This window comes from Chanodichthys erythropterus, chromosome 14, assembly GCF_024489055.1.
Source record: "Chanodichthys erythropterus isolate Z2021 chromosome 14, ASM2448905v1, whole genome shotgun sequence".
NCBI classification, from domain to species: domain Eukaryota; kingdom Metazoa; phylum Chordata; class Actinopteri; order Cypriniformes; family Xenocyprididae; genus Chanodichthys; species Chanodichthys erythropterus.
The window spans coordinates 10,664,587-10,679,727 of record NC_090234.1 but is presented as its reverse complement, the minus strand read 5'-3'; positions in this window follow the sequence as shown (position 1 = coordinate 10,679,727).

Below are 15,141 nucleotides of genomic sequence, written 5' to 3'. Positions count from 1 at the left end.
TTCTTCCAAAATCACAATACCCAAAATGTGTAGCATTCATACTTTAGGGTGTCAAAGTATTTTAGGATGAAAATGTCGTGCAGCCTGTCCTTGCTAGTTTCAATAGAGTAAAATATGAATTTATGCAGCCTTTCAGATTCAGATACACAGCCTTTGATGTAAACATCAAAAGATGTGATATGAACAGACCTACAGCATATTTTCCAGTTGTAATTGCATAATTTGTGGTTGTAATTGCACAATATTATAGTGTTCAAACTGGAACTGTGCATTGTAAACACGTTTATTCATTGTTACCATATTGATGAGGCTATATTTACAATTAAAATCAATGGCTTTTACTCTCCATTTCTCTCGTTACAGTTTCTGAACATGAAGTTCACTAGCAAGAGCACTGTGGTTACTGAGTCACACAATATCTATTTAGACATTTCCATGGTAGACAGGAAGTCAAGATGCTCTGAGCAGATCTGTTAAACAATCACAATGTGGTGGTTGTGGTTTTTTTTTGCTTAAGTATGTTACTGATCTCACGATGAAGGGACAGAGGAAATGCTTTATTTGCAAAAATGTAGTGCATGACAGAAACCACTAAAAGTCATTTGGTTTAAGAATATCTACTAAAATTGTTATATAACAACTCTGTGTTGAATGGAGAAAAGGTGTATTATACATGTGTTTGGTCTTTTTGTGATGAAATTGAGAATAAAGGTGAATTTCTAATAGTTATTTCTATTCTTTATTTATTTATTTTTTTTTAACATAAAATACTTTCTCTTCCTCTCCTTACACTGCAAATGTATAATTTTACCAATATACTATATAATTATAACACATATACAGTTAAAACAGTAATATTGTATTTTAAAGATTAACTGAACAGTCCACACTTATAGACAAATTCAAATATAATTAATAATAAAATAAATAAGACAATTATAAGAAACACAGTAAAAAGCTATTTCTAATGAAAAGGACAATAACTGGTACTAAATGTTGGGGCGTACTTATATGTTATTATGGACAAACTAATCTCCAAAGATATTTTTTGCAGAATAAAATATTTAAAAGTCAAATTTCATATGTTATAGATGTTGTATCACCTTCACCCACAACCCCCCCAAAAAAGTTCCAATTTCTACATGAAAATTCTGCCCTCATATGTTGTAAAAGGAAACAACTTTTCATGCCTTTCACACATCATGCCCACAAACACTTTTGAGTGTTAACTGCATTTTTCACTTCCCACTTTTTTGTGTGTGTGTGTGTTAAAATTGCTTTCCTTTGGGTTTAAAATGCAGTTTTATGAGAGAGTCATTCACATTCACAGTTCACCTGTTTCACACTAAAGGGATGCATCGATTGTAGGTGTGGATAAACTTCGACCTCTAGTGGTGAAAAGTGACCTCACACAGCACACATCCAATCATTTCATACTGTGCTGAAGATCACGTGTGCACTATACTGTAAATTATGAGTAATTTAGCTTGTTCAAGTTGAACCTCTCTCTAAGAAGACGGTTGCTGCAGGTCTTTAATGTCAATGAAGAATTAATAAAATAATAAAAAATGAACACCATGTATTTATTATTTTTTAGAAAATTGTATATTTTCTATATTTTTTTCACATTTCACAATGTAGCACTATTCACACAGATTACTTTAAATCAGCTTTACAGAAATGCCTGTTTCAATGATACACAATGCCATTTGGCCCGGATGAACAAGGAATTAAATCACTAGAATCGCTTTAATCTCTTACAATGAGCATTTAGAGGCAACTGTGCCGAGAACAATACTCATATAAAAACTATATAATTATATAGTTCCAAGAAAGTACAAGTCAAGTGAAATTTAGACAAAGTTATGCTATCTTTCACAATATTATTAAGTCAGTAAATACAGCTTGTGATAGTTGGCTTAGTGTTCAAGTGTTGTGACCTTGAGGAATCTGTAACTGAAGGCTGCTGTTTAGTATTTAAAACTAATTAAACCGTATAATGCCCGTATAGTGACTTTGATGTGCGTCCAGGAGTTGAGGAAAGTTTGACTCTATGCAAATGAAGAGCGACTTTCGTAAATTGACAACCGAGAGAAGCTGGAACTGTGTCAGTGAAGCTCACACACGTCACTTGAGGTCAAGACAGGACAGAATTTCTGAAGCAACTTCACTGTTTTATGTGATTTGTCTTTAAACTCTTTAGGTCAATTCACACTACACCAACAGACCCTGACCTACAGCAACAGACATGTTCATTGGGTTTTGTCAGATCAGTGTTTTCCCGCTGGCATCTGTTGGTGTTGATCGGTGATAGTTTTCATCCAACTGAACATGAATGTCTGAGCAGTGTGGTATGATTTTCAAACAAACTCTTACTTCTATAAGAGTATCTGACCTGGCCATGAACCGCTGCCATGACGAAGAGGCAAGTGTCTTTAACAGAAAAGACCTTATTCTGTGATCATTATTTTTTACGTTGTATAAAATCCATGATGACGTAATGCACAAGTGTTTGTAGAACATGAACCAATCATTAAATTGTCATAAGGAAAATATAGGAAAAATATTATAGAATACAAATTAGTGGTTAATTGTCACGATCACCGTCTGCTCCTGTCAGTTCCCGGACACTTCCCACAATCCTCCCTGTCAGTCACATGTTCACTCCACACCAATCACCTGTTGCCACATACAGCCTAGCACACTACACTGATCACCACACCCAGCTGCAGCTCATTATCAGGACTATAAAGGACTTCCACAAACACCACCTCACCGCAAAGTATTGTTAACTGTTGTTGCAATTCCGAGCGTTTATATCTTGTCTGCCTGCTTATTTCTGATCCTGCTTGTTCCCTGTTTATGATTCTCTGCCGCCTGCCTTTGACCTGTGTATTGTTATCTGGACTGTGATCAATATCTGCCTGCCTTTTGATCTACTGCCTGTTCCCTGACTACGACCCTGCCTGTCCCTTGCTGTTCCTGTTTGCTCCTGATTGACTCTGCCTCTACGACCACTCTAACTTTAATAAAACGCTGCATTTGGATCCTCTGCCTGAGCCTCCCTTCATAACAGAATACTTCGCCGCACAAAGATCCAGCAGCTTCTACGAGCATTACCAGCTTCAGCATGGACCCAGCAATGTGTCTCGTCAGCCTTCGCCAAGGTAACTCTAACCTCGAGGATCATATTCAGAACTTTTTGGATATAGCTAACTTATCTGATCTGCCAGACTGTGCCCTCATTGACTTTTTTTGTTATGGGTTAAACGAACCACTGAAGGGCTATTTAATCACCAACGGTCCCCGAGGATCATTCGTTGAACTTCTGGACTTTGCCCTGTTAACTGGTGATTCACGTTTTACTGTGGGTGTCGCGGAGGATTCCGACACCACGGTGAATCGCGTAATGGCTGCCACGCCCGAAAACACGCACAAAATGGCGGCCGCAAAAAGTCACGTCTTTCCAGAGTCAAGTCACGTCACCACAGATCTCCAAGAGCAACGTCACGCCTCTAGATCAGTCAGAAAGCGGAGAGGATTACGTTCCAGTGTGGCTGATCCTCCGCTGACTTCAGCACGAGCGGCCGGCATTCCCAAGCCTCTGCCGGCCGCTTCGCTCTCAAGCCTGGTGGCCGCTTCGCACTCAAGCCAGCCGACCACTTCGCTCTCAAGCCCGGTGGCTGCTTCGCACTCAAGCCAGCCGGCCGCTTCGCTCTCAAGCCCGGTGGCCGCTTCGCTCTCAAGCCCGGTGGCCGCTACGCTCTCAAGCCAGGTGGACGCTTCGCTCTCAAGCCCGCCGGACGCTTCGCTCTCAAGCCCGGTGGCCGCTTCGCTCTCAAGCCTGGTGGCCGCTTCGCTCTCAAGCCCGGTGGCCGCTTCGCTCTCAAGCCCGCCGGACGCCGCTCTCAAGCTCCGCCGGACGCCCGCTCTCAAGCCCGCCGGGACGCTTCGCTCTCAAGCCCGCCGGACGCCCGCTCTCAAGCCCGCCGGACGCTTCGCTCTCAAGCCCGCCGGACGCCGCTCTCAAGCCCGCCCCGGACGCCCGCTCTCCAAGCCCGCCGGACGCTTCGCTCTCAAGCCCGGTGGCTGCTTCGCTCTCAAGCCCGGTGGCTGCTTCGCTCTCAAGCCCGGTGGCTGCTTCGCTCTCAAGCTCCGCCGGACGCCCGCTCTCCAAGCCCGCCGGACGCTTCGCTCTCAAGCTCCGCCGGACGCGCCGCTCTCAAGCCCGCCGGACGCTTCGCTCTCAAGCCCGCCGGACGCCCGCTCTCAAGCCCGCCGGACGCCCGCTCTCAAGCTCCGCCGGACGCCCGCTCTCAAGCCCGCCGGACGCTTCGCTCTCAAGCCCGCCGGGACGCCCGCTCCTCAAGCCCGCCGGACGCCCCGCTCCTCAAGCCCGCCGGGACGCTTCGCTCTCAAGCCCGCCGGACGCTTCGTTCTCAAGCCCCCCGGACGCTTCGCACGTAAGCTCGCCGGTTGCAACGCACTCAAGCGCCCTGGACGCGATGGATGAGATGGCTGCTTTGCCAGTGCCCACGGGCAAGATGGCCGCCTCTTCGGTTCTTAAAGATGTAGGGGGTGTTCCAGCCATTGAGTCCGCTCCAGAACCCGCTCCAACCGGTGAATCATCGCCTCATCTTCGGAAGAGGAGGAGGAGGAAGGCTTCTTCCATTCTTCTAGACTCAGACGCCCTTCAAGAGGCCGCTGTGGGCCTGGAGACCACTCCAGAGGTCTCTCTTCCTCCGCCCAGGCTCCTTGCCCTGAGGGCGCCACCTGAATTCCTTGCCCTGCCAGCGCCGCCCAACCGCTTTGCTCTGCCAGCGCCGCCCAACCGCTTTGCTCTGACGGCGCCGCCCCAACGCCTTGCTCTGCCGGCGCCATCCAAGCTCCTTGCCCATCAACCCGCTATGTCCTCCGTGGATTTCCCCAAGAACTTTTTTTTGGGGGGGGCAGTATACCTAGGGGTGGGGAGTTTGTGGGTGGGGATCCTGCCCGGTCACTGCCGTCAGTGGCCTTTGGACTATTATGGCCAACCATGGACTATAACCCACTATGGCCATTTATGGACTTTGATCGGCCGTGGCTGCCTGAGCCACCTGACCTGCCGTGACTGCCTAAGACACCAATCACCTGTTGCCACATACAGCCTAGCACACTACACTGATCACCACACCCAGCTGCAGCTCATTACCAGGACTATAAAGGACTTCCACAAACACCACCTCACCGCAAAGTATTGTTAATTGTTGTTGCAATTCCGAGCGTTTATATCTTGTCTGCCTGCTTGTTTCTGATCCTGCCTGTTCCCTGTTTATGATTCTCTGCCGCCTGCCTTTGACCTGTGTATTGTTATCTGGACTGTGATCGCTATCTGCCTGCCTTTTTATCTATTGCCTGTTCCCTGACTACAACCTTGCTTACGAGTGTTGCTCTTAGATGTTCATACTGTACATCGCGTCTTTTGTGCGCGCAAGGTCGATATTTCAAATGTAGGTGTGCTCGGCGAGATGAAAACACCTCAACTTTTCAGAATGCCACAAGGTGGCCTTTAAAGGGATAGTTCACCCAAAAATGAAAATTTGATGTTTATCTGCTTACCCCCAGGGCATCCAAGATGTAGGTGACTTTGTTTCTTCAGTAGAACATGATTTTTTTTGCTTGATTTCTAGCTTTATTTTGACTTTTAATTTTAACCAACTTGATTTTCTTTTTTTCTCTCTTGGCATAATTTTTTCTGGTTACTTATTTGTGTTTTATTTATTTATTTTTATCTTGTGGTTTTTGCCACAGATCAGTCGGTTTAGTTTTTTCTTTTATTTTTTATTTTTCTCTCCAGTATCCGTTTCCCTGGCTGCTGGATTGTGCTTATCTTCCCGCTTCCTCCGTCTTCCCCGCTGCCATCTCCCTTCCTCTTCTCCCCGCTTCACCTGCCTTCAGTGCCCATTGTTCCCCGTCTCGTTTGCCATCATCCTTGACCTCCTGAGCTGCAGTCTGCTCTTGGTTGGGCATTTCAGGACTTTGTCTTGCTACCTGAGGCCATCATTGACTGTGGACATCATCCATTATCTGTGGACACTAGCCCTTGCTGCTATTTTGTTACTCCTTGATCTGTTTCCCTAATAAACTGTATTAACCTGCAAATTGAATCCTCTTCTTTTCCGAACCCTAACAATGAGTCCGAAGATTATTCCAGTTATGAATTAATTCTTCTGTCACAGACTTTTTTTAATGCACGTTTTATTCCTAATAAATTTACTAGAAGTTTCTTCTCTAAATATGTTTCCATCACGTTTTATGTGCATTTTATTTAGCTGAATAAAGAGTAGCTATCCACCCCAGCAAGAGTACGAGTTACATTTATTCACATCTTGTGCAGTATTTTAAAATGTGCATACGTAGTCTTTTTTTTTTTTTTTTTTTCTTCAGAAAACCAATATGACTCATTTAAAATTCTGAACTAGCATTTCTGCATGCAAGTTTCAGAAACCCACTTTAAAAATGACAGAAAAGAGATACAATCCCATACGGTAAAATATATTTTCAAATATATTTTTAAATATAATTCAAAATATACAAAAAATATATTCGCTATAAATATATTTTCACATATAAATATATTTTCTAAAAATATATTTTTTGGCCATTTTTTGTATATTTTTAAAAAATATATTTTCAAATATATTTATATAAATATATTTTCCTAAAATGTATTTTTTGGCCATTTTTTGTATATTTTTAAAAATATTTTCAAAATATATTTTACAAAAGCATTTAAAAATATATTTTGTCCTACATATATTTCAACCCAAGAAAATACATTCACATGTCACATTTGAAAAACTTTTATTTGTTGTCCATAACACATGAACATTTGAATAATAATCTGCAAGGAACATAATTTACAATGTTCAAAAAATTACAATATTCAAACAAATATAACTTTTTTGCTTTCAAGAAGTCTCAGTTTCCCCACGTCAAACTCTCAAAGCCTCTTTGGACACATTTGGAAATCACTTCTTGACTGTGAGACAAAAATCAGTTATTTTTTTAAACTTAATGTTTCTAGTAAATTTTCCTTTCACTAAGTATTAACTTACCGTATATATGGCTGCCATGGTTTCCTCATCAAAGGCACTTCTTTTCTGTCTCTACCACTGTACTCATACAACAGACAAAACACAATAACTGAACATCAGTACAGGTACAGAGGGCATGCACTTTGTCCTCTAACTAGTTTTGGATTTCCTGATATTTTTTGTTTACACTGGAACTAAAACAATTACAGGTATACTGGATTTTAAAGATATTTAATGGGCATATTTTTAGACAGTACAGTAAAGAAACTGATGATTGAGGAGAGGCCTTTCTTTACACTTCTGCATTGCATTTTCACTTTTACAAATGAAGGGATAGTGGAATATCACAAAGTCACTCAGTTAAGCTAACTTAACAAAGGGATACTTACCCTCATGCTGTTCCAGTTGATTATGACGTTCTCTTTTTCTGTGGAATACAAACAGAGATATTTAGAAAAATAATCCATCTCTGTGTGTTCACGCAAGAAGGTCAAAAACCAAAGTGAACATGACGGTAATCCACATGACCTCAGTTGATTAATCAACTTCTTCTGAAGTGAAACAATAGGTGTGTTTTTGGAAAATACTGTTATGTTAAATTTGTTACATTACAGATTTGCCAACTGTCCAATGTCAACATGTTGTAATTTTTGATGTGTTTTAAAGCTTGAGGAATCATTTGGATGTACAGACTTTAAAATATTAGTATTTTTCTAACACACACCTAATGTTTCACTTCAACTAGGGTCATGTTGACTATTTCATGTTTATTATTGTGAAGCTGTTCTGTATAAAGCAGCGCGGTCTCCCAAACACTCTACATCTGAAATTTAAAAAAAAAAAAATATTAAACATTTTTTGTGTGTAACGTTAGTTTTCACTAGTGTCCAAATTAAAAACAACTAACTTTAAAACGGAAATCTGAAAATATTAAATGCGTCTCATGTGAGCAAATAAACAAACGGGGCATTAATTTGACAAATAAATTTAAAAAAAAAAAAAAAACTTGACAATAAAACATTATACATTCAAAGTAGCAATGAACATTACATATGTGAAAAATGACGACTAAAAATAAAGTTATAACGTTAGCTCTTACCTTTTACTTCCGAGAACTCCCGGTTGACTGACGACCGTTACAGTTCAAAATGACGCGCATGCGCAGTACTCCAAAAGTCTGTAGAGCGCTGCTAGTGGTTTCCCATTCAAATTACGTCACAGTTAACATCGTACATCTAGCGATTTTATTAATCTATTTATTTGTATTTTGATGTAGATCTAAACGCTATATTACACTGACAATAAATTACAATTAAATAAATAAATGAATTAATAAATAAGTAATAGACTAAAACACACATTTGTGAGGTGCCATACTATTACACAGGATCTGTATTTTTGGGAAGATATGTGAACAAAGTGTCAATGTGAAAAATATGTGTAAATTCATGTTTTTTCTGCAAGTGTTTAAAATTCTTCAAACATACGATGGATAATTTTGTTCGCAAGGCTTTCTTCCCACGCACATGATTGCATTGTCGACTGTAAGATTGGAAATGTATTTTCTTGCGCCCTGAAATATATTTTTATATATAAATATATTTTTCTCTGCCCCTGAAATACGTTTAAATATATTTTAAGTATATGAAGGTTGAAACAAAAATATATTTTTCAGTTTCAAAAAATATATTTCATTGAACTTCACTGTTTGTAACATATATTTACTATATATTTAAAATATATTTTGGCCAGATAAAATATATTTTTTTACCGTATGGGATGGATCATTGTTAAGACATGGCATGGACCATTTTATGGTCCATTTATTCAGATTCTTAATGATTTTTAGTAACATTTATAGATAGGATATAGCAAGTTATTATAACATTATTTTCTATACTTCATTTTTTTCTGAACATATGTACACAGGTTCTGTCTCGCACACAGACGCGCTTACAGAGTTTTTAAAAAGTATTTAGCTGCGGAAAGACGCGTTCGGCGTGTGCAGACTGCGCACCTTTTTGTTTTCAAGCACTCAACTTTACTCTCGCATGGGCTATTGTACAGTACACAAACTGTCCGTGCCATCAGCGACAATTAGGCTGCACGCGAACGGGAAGTGCGGGCAACCGCGGAACCTTCCTGATGACAAAAATGTTCCGATTCGGACAGTGTGTGGATCCCCGAAGTGTTAAGTTCGCTTAAATGAATGTGCCTTTTTGTGATATTCCACTATTCCTTCATTTGTAAAAGTGGAAATGCGAATACAGAAGTGTAAAGAAAGGCTAATTCGACCTCTCCTCAATCATCATAAATATGATGTCAGCAAAATATGCCCATTAAATATCTTTTAAAATCCAGTATAGCCTACCAGTAATTGTTTTAAAACATCAGCAAATCCAAAACCAGTTAGAAGAAAGTGCATGCCCTCTGTACAGATGTCTCAGTTATTGTGTTTTGTCTTTTGTATGAGTACAGTGGTAGAGACAGGAGAAGAAGTGCCCTTGATGAGGAAACCATGGCAGCCATATACAGTAAGTCAATACTTGGTGAAAGGAAAATTTACTAGAAACATTTAAGTTAAAAAAACAAAACTGATTTTTTGTCTCGCAGTCAAGAAGAAATTTCCAAATGTGTCCAAAGAGGATTTTGAGGATTTGACCTGGGGAAACTGAGACTTCTTGAAAGCAAAAAAAGTTATATTTGTTTGAATATTGTAATATTGTATTTTTTTGAACATTATTGTCAGGCTGTGTTCTCGAAGGAAGACGAAGAAGAACAGGGTAAAATCAAAAGTTTGAACTCCAAATGGGCAGAATGGAAGCAACAACACAACGTAAAACGACTGTGAACGGACAATGAACAAGAACTGAAACAGGAACAATATACACAAAGGAAGATTAACTAATGATGGTGGTTAATGTCAATGGTAACTGATGAGTGGCAGGAACTTATGCTGCGTTCACATCACCTTGTATTTACCGGAATCTTGAAATGACAACACGTGACGTTATATTCTTGGAGCTGTTCACGTCCTTTTGGTCCTTGGACTGGGAATTATGCGTTTCCATGGCACCACTATCAACGCCTTAAAGGGATAGTTCACCCCAAAATGAAAATTCTATCATCATTTACTTACCCTCAGGTTGTTCCAAACCTGTATACATTTCTTTATTCTGTTGAGCACAAAGGAAGATATTTTGATGAACGTTTGTAACTAGGCCACTTTGGGGCACCATTGACTTCCATAGTAGGAAAAAAAATAAAGTGGAAGTCAATGGTGCCCCAAAACTGTTCAGGTTAACACATCCTTCCTCTTGCTTCGGCTGCAGCAGCTATGCACACACAGACTAGGCAGATGATGAAGAGTATGAGAAGGAAACTTGCTCCTCCAGACAGGATCACCAGCATCCACCAGAAATCAAAGCCAAAAAGTAATTTCCCAGTCACATCTAATTAAGGATCAAATACAAACAAACAAAAAACATTATAATTACCACCATTTATCATTTTCAGCAACTGCAAAAAGATGCAAAAACACAATTTCTCTTTCTGCACAAACTTAAACATAAACAGGACAGTAAGCAGGTCTGAATCACGACAGAAAAACCTGAAAGAGTTTACTGTAATGATCGTCTGTCTGTACATCAACCCACTTATTACACAGCTGCTTACCAACTAAATGGACATGAAATATTGATCTGAGCTGAAATGATTTTAATACATGAGAAGATTATGCATTTGAGAGAGATGCAAAACTATGGACAGCGACATAGAAAACCAATTGTCTGTGTTTAGCATCATTATACCTCAAAATATTTATTCACAGAATTTTGTGATTGACCAAACAGAATAAAGTGCATTCCACATTGCTGAAATATGTTTTATGTAAATGTAATATATGATTCTTTTTTTTTCTTTTTTACAAAATAACATTTTAACAATAATGATATAATTTAAATTGACAAATATTCAAGGTTAATAAAAAGCAGCTTCATGACATATATTCCTCAAAGGCAGCTCTGTGGCAGGAAACATGATCATGAGGAACTTTGTGATAGAAATAGACATTTACCGTTGTCATTTTTATTTTCGTTGTTGCTTTCTTTCTCTTTTTTTTTTTTCTGTTCTTATCTTCATTTGTTGCATGTAACACCTTTAAATGGATTATAAAAATATTTCTAGAGTCAACATCGTAAACCAATGTTGTCATGCATGAGAATATAACATGTAGAGTGATTTCTTCAGATATATGAACTCCTGTGTCAGAGCACACCGGCTGAACATCTGTTGCTGTCTTTTTGCTGATCATGTTGCTGAGTGTGCATGAGAACTTATCTCCAGATTTGAGCTCTCAGACGAGCTGACATGTAAAACGACGTGTGTCATCTTTGGACTCCTCTCCATTTTTTCATCCAGGATACAAAAACCTCAGTGCTATTCGAAGGGAATACAAGTCAGATTTGACTCCTTCTTCTACACACTGGACTCCAGGACTGAAGGTTCAGTGCACCGGCTCTGAAACACACACAACAACAGCAAGTCTTAATGCTGAGACACTCTTGGTCCTGCTTTGAAAAGGCAAAAACAGAGGAAAGAAATGACAAGCTTGTACATACCTTGTACACAGAGATGTGCTTCTGTTTTCTTTATTAACTTTCCACTCTCTAGATTAAAAACTTCGGCTTTGTACTCCCCAGATTTGCTCTTCTGTATGTTCTCCAGTATCAGGGATCCATAGCGGTCAATGCGTGAGATCTTGTATCTTAACATTTGAGCCTCTTTTTTAAATACACCCTGCTTTCATTATGTGTCCAGATCAAGTGGCTGTTCTGTGGTAATTCTTTCATCACCCAGTTGAATCACAACATTTTCACCCACTGCTTTGTAGATACATGAAGATACAGATTTACCTAAAAAATAAAGTGGTATTAAAAGTCTGAGCAAAAGGATCAATAACACAGTGAGAAATGCTGCTGTTTTCGTATCGAGCAGTCGTGACTTTTCACTATTGCTGACATGACCTGATTTAACACAGACACACGCGAGAGAAAAGATGATATCTTAAAACACTTTTGCTCAAAGCAATGGGTCTTACATGGGAAACACATGACTGAGTAATAAATATTCATATGAAACCATATAGATTGCTATGAAATGTGAATTGTTTTTAATTGAAATTAATAAAACTGTCTGTAGAAAGCAGAAAAGTTTTGGTGTCTGTTCCACAACTTTGAGGATTGAAAAATGAAATTAAAATTCAATCCAAAAACCAAAAACCACACAAATAATTTCTTATTCGGTGTAGAAATAATTCACGGTGAAGAAATTTCCATTTGTGTATAATCAGACATGTGGCATTATAGAGAAAATATATATAACTGATGAATAACTTACCAGAGGAGAAGATGAAGATTAAACTGTGAGGAGAATGAATGTCATGTTTTGCAGCATTTTCACACAGGTCTCTGAGTGAGCTGCTGTGTTTTAAGATGTCAGGCTCTCAGTGGTCTTGTTTCCTGTGTGTGCGTCTCTGGGAGCGTGTGCGGGTAACGCTGAGCTCCAGCGCTGACAGTAATATCTCTTAAGACATCTAAAAGAGAAAAAATTTAAAGTGCATTTTGTTGTTGTTTGGAAACTTTCTTGTGATAGGATTCCATTTATTTATAAATGTGAAAACAATTTATAATTTTTACAGTAATAAAATACTTGCAGATCATTTGCATTATGAAATTATTAATACAAAGTTCAGTCATGAAACCCTAACCGAGTGCTGATTGGTTCTTTCTGTGCCGTGGCACCAGCCAATCAGAAGAAATTCCAAATCCACGCCACATATCTTACATATCCATATATCGCACCCTAAATTGCCATCGACAAGCCAGCAATGTGAAGCGCTGTTATGGTTGGGTGAATGCTTTCGTTAAAACTTCTGAAATTCAACATCTAAGATATAGGTTTTCTCATGATATTGTACAATGCTTTGCGTAGTAGTGGGCAGATCGAGGCTTTGTGAAACACTGAAACAGCTGAAGCAAATGTGTATTGTGTTGAGGCTTCGAAACCATACCGGCACCCATCTCCACGGTGACACCTAGTGCTCATTCGTACATGTTATCTAAAACAACCTTGACAACAAGCTATTTAAAAATAAAAAAAAGTTGTGTTTTTGTTAAAGGTGCCCTAGAATTAAAAATTGAATTTACCTCGGCATAGTTGAATAACAACAAGAGTTCAGTACATGGAAATGACATACAGTGAGTCTCAAACTCCATTGTTTTCTCCTTCTTTATATAAATCTCATTTGTTTAAAAGACCTCCGAAGAACAGGTTAATCTCAATATAACACTGACTGTTATGTAACAGTCGAGATCATTAATTATGTATGACCCCCAATATTTGCATATGCCAGCTCATGTTCAAGGCATTACACAAGGGCAGCCAGTATTAACATCTGGATCTATGCACAGCTGAAACCATCAGACAAGGTAAGCAAGCAAGAACAACAGTGAAAAAAATGTCAGATGGAGCAATAATAACTGACATGATCCATGATATCATGATATTTTTTGTGATATTTGGTAAATTTTCTTTCTAAATGTTTCGTTAGCATGTTGCAAATGTACTGTTGAATGTGGTTAAAGTTAGCCATAGTTTCTTACTGTATTCATGGAGACAAGAGCCGTCACTATTTTCATTATTAAACACTTGCAGTCTGTATAATTCATAAATGCAACTTCAGGGGCAGGGAGTGTGAGATTTAAAGGGGCCGCAGCCTGAATCGGCACATGGTTAATGATGCCCTCAAAAAAAAATCTATGGGGTATTTTGATCTGAAACTTCACAGACACATTCAGGGGACACCCAGGACTTAAATTACATCTTGTGAAAAGACGTTTCACGGCACCTTTAATGTGATGAGTTTTTAACATCTGTTCGACAACTACATGATGTTGACAGTGTAACCCTCCTCACTGTGAATTCTAGGTTATTTTGGTCATGAAAAATGAAGATTAATCAAACAAAATCTGGCCACAATGGTCTCACATTTTTTTTTATTTTTTTTTTTTTACAGATTTTTAGTCAAGAATATTAATTGTGGAAGGACTTAGCCTACTTCTTTTTTTTTACAGATAATTTCTCTCCAGCTCTTGAAAAAATCCTCTCACAATAGAGGTATTTTTTAGCAAGCACATACAAATGAGGGAAAAATTACAGCTCTTTCCTTTCCAGTAACTTAGAGGATCACGAGTTTGTGTGTGCAAAAACGTATCTTTTTTTGAGGTACTTTTTCTACTTCTACTGTGGCATCAGCTGTAGCACTGTGTATCGAAGCTGGGTTTCACGGATACCATTCTCAAAAAGTTCCCATAAACTGTCCTGGGTTTCTGCTGGTGTTGATGATGATTATGCCTGATGTTGACTCAGGCTCTGAAATAAAATAAAAACAACAATTAGTTATAAAGCATAACCTGACAGCATATATGAAGTATAAGTCAAATGATTTTTCAGATGACATAACTCCATAATGTCAGATGAAGACTTAAAGTGCTCACCAGAAGCTGCTGTGTTTAAACGCATCAGTGAAGCACACTCCAGTGTGATGTGCTTTTCAGCCTCCTGGGCTTTGGCAGGATTTCCCCAAAAGCCACGTTTTTGAATCTTGGGTCCAGCAGTGTAGCCCCACATCTGGAGTGCAGACCTTCTTGCAGGTGTGTGCCTGTTCAAAACATGAGCAAACCATATTAATTATATTGATAAAAAACAATATGACAGTTGTGGCCAATTACATGGGTAGTATGGCCACAGTGGCCTCACCTAATTGTACAGTTGATCTCTGTGCTGCATGTCCTTTTTTCTGTGCAAGCTTGTGCTGCAACATCCTGTAAAGTGGTATAAGTTTTGAAGCAGACACTCTATTCCTCTGACATCTCTGTTGTTGCTAGTTTCAATGAAAGCAAGTAGCCATAATGATTCTTGAATAATGTCATACTCAAAACTTGTCAGCGGAGCAATATCACTGTTTAAATTTGACCCACTGTCTCCTCGCTTGCTCATACAAGAA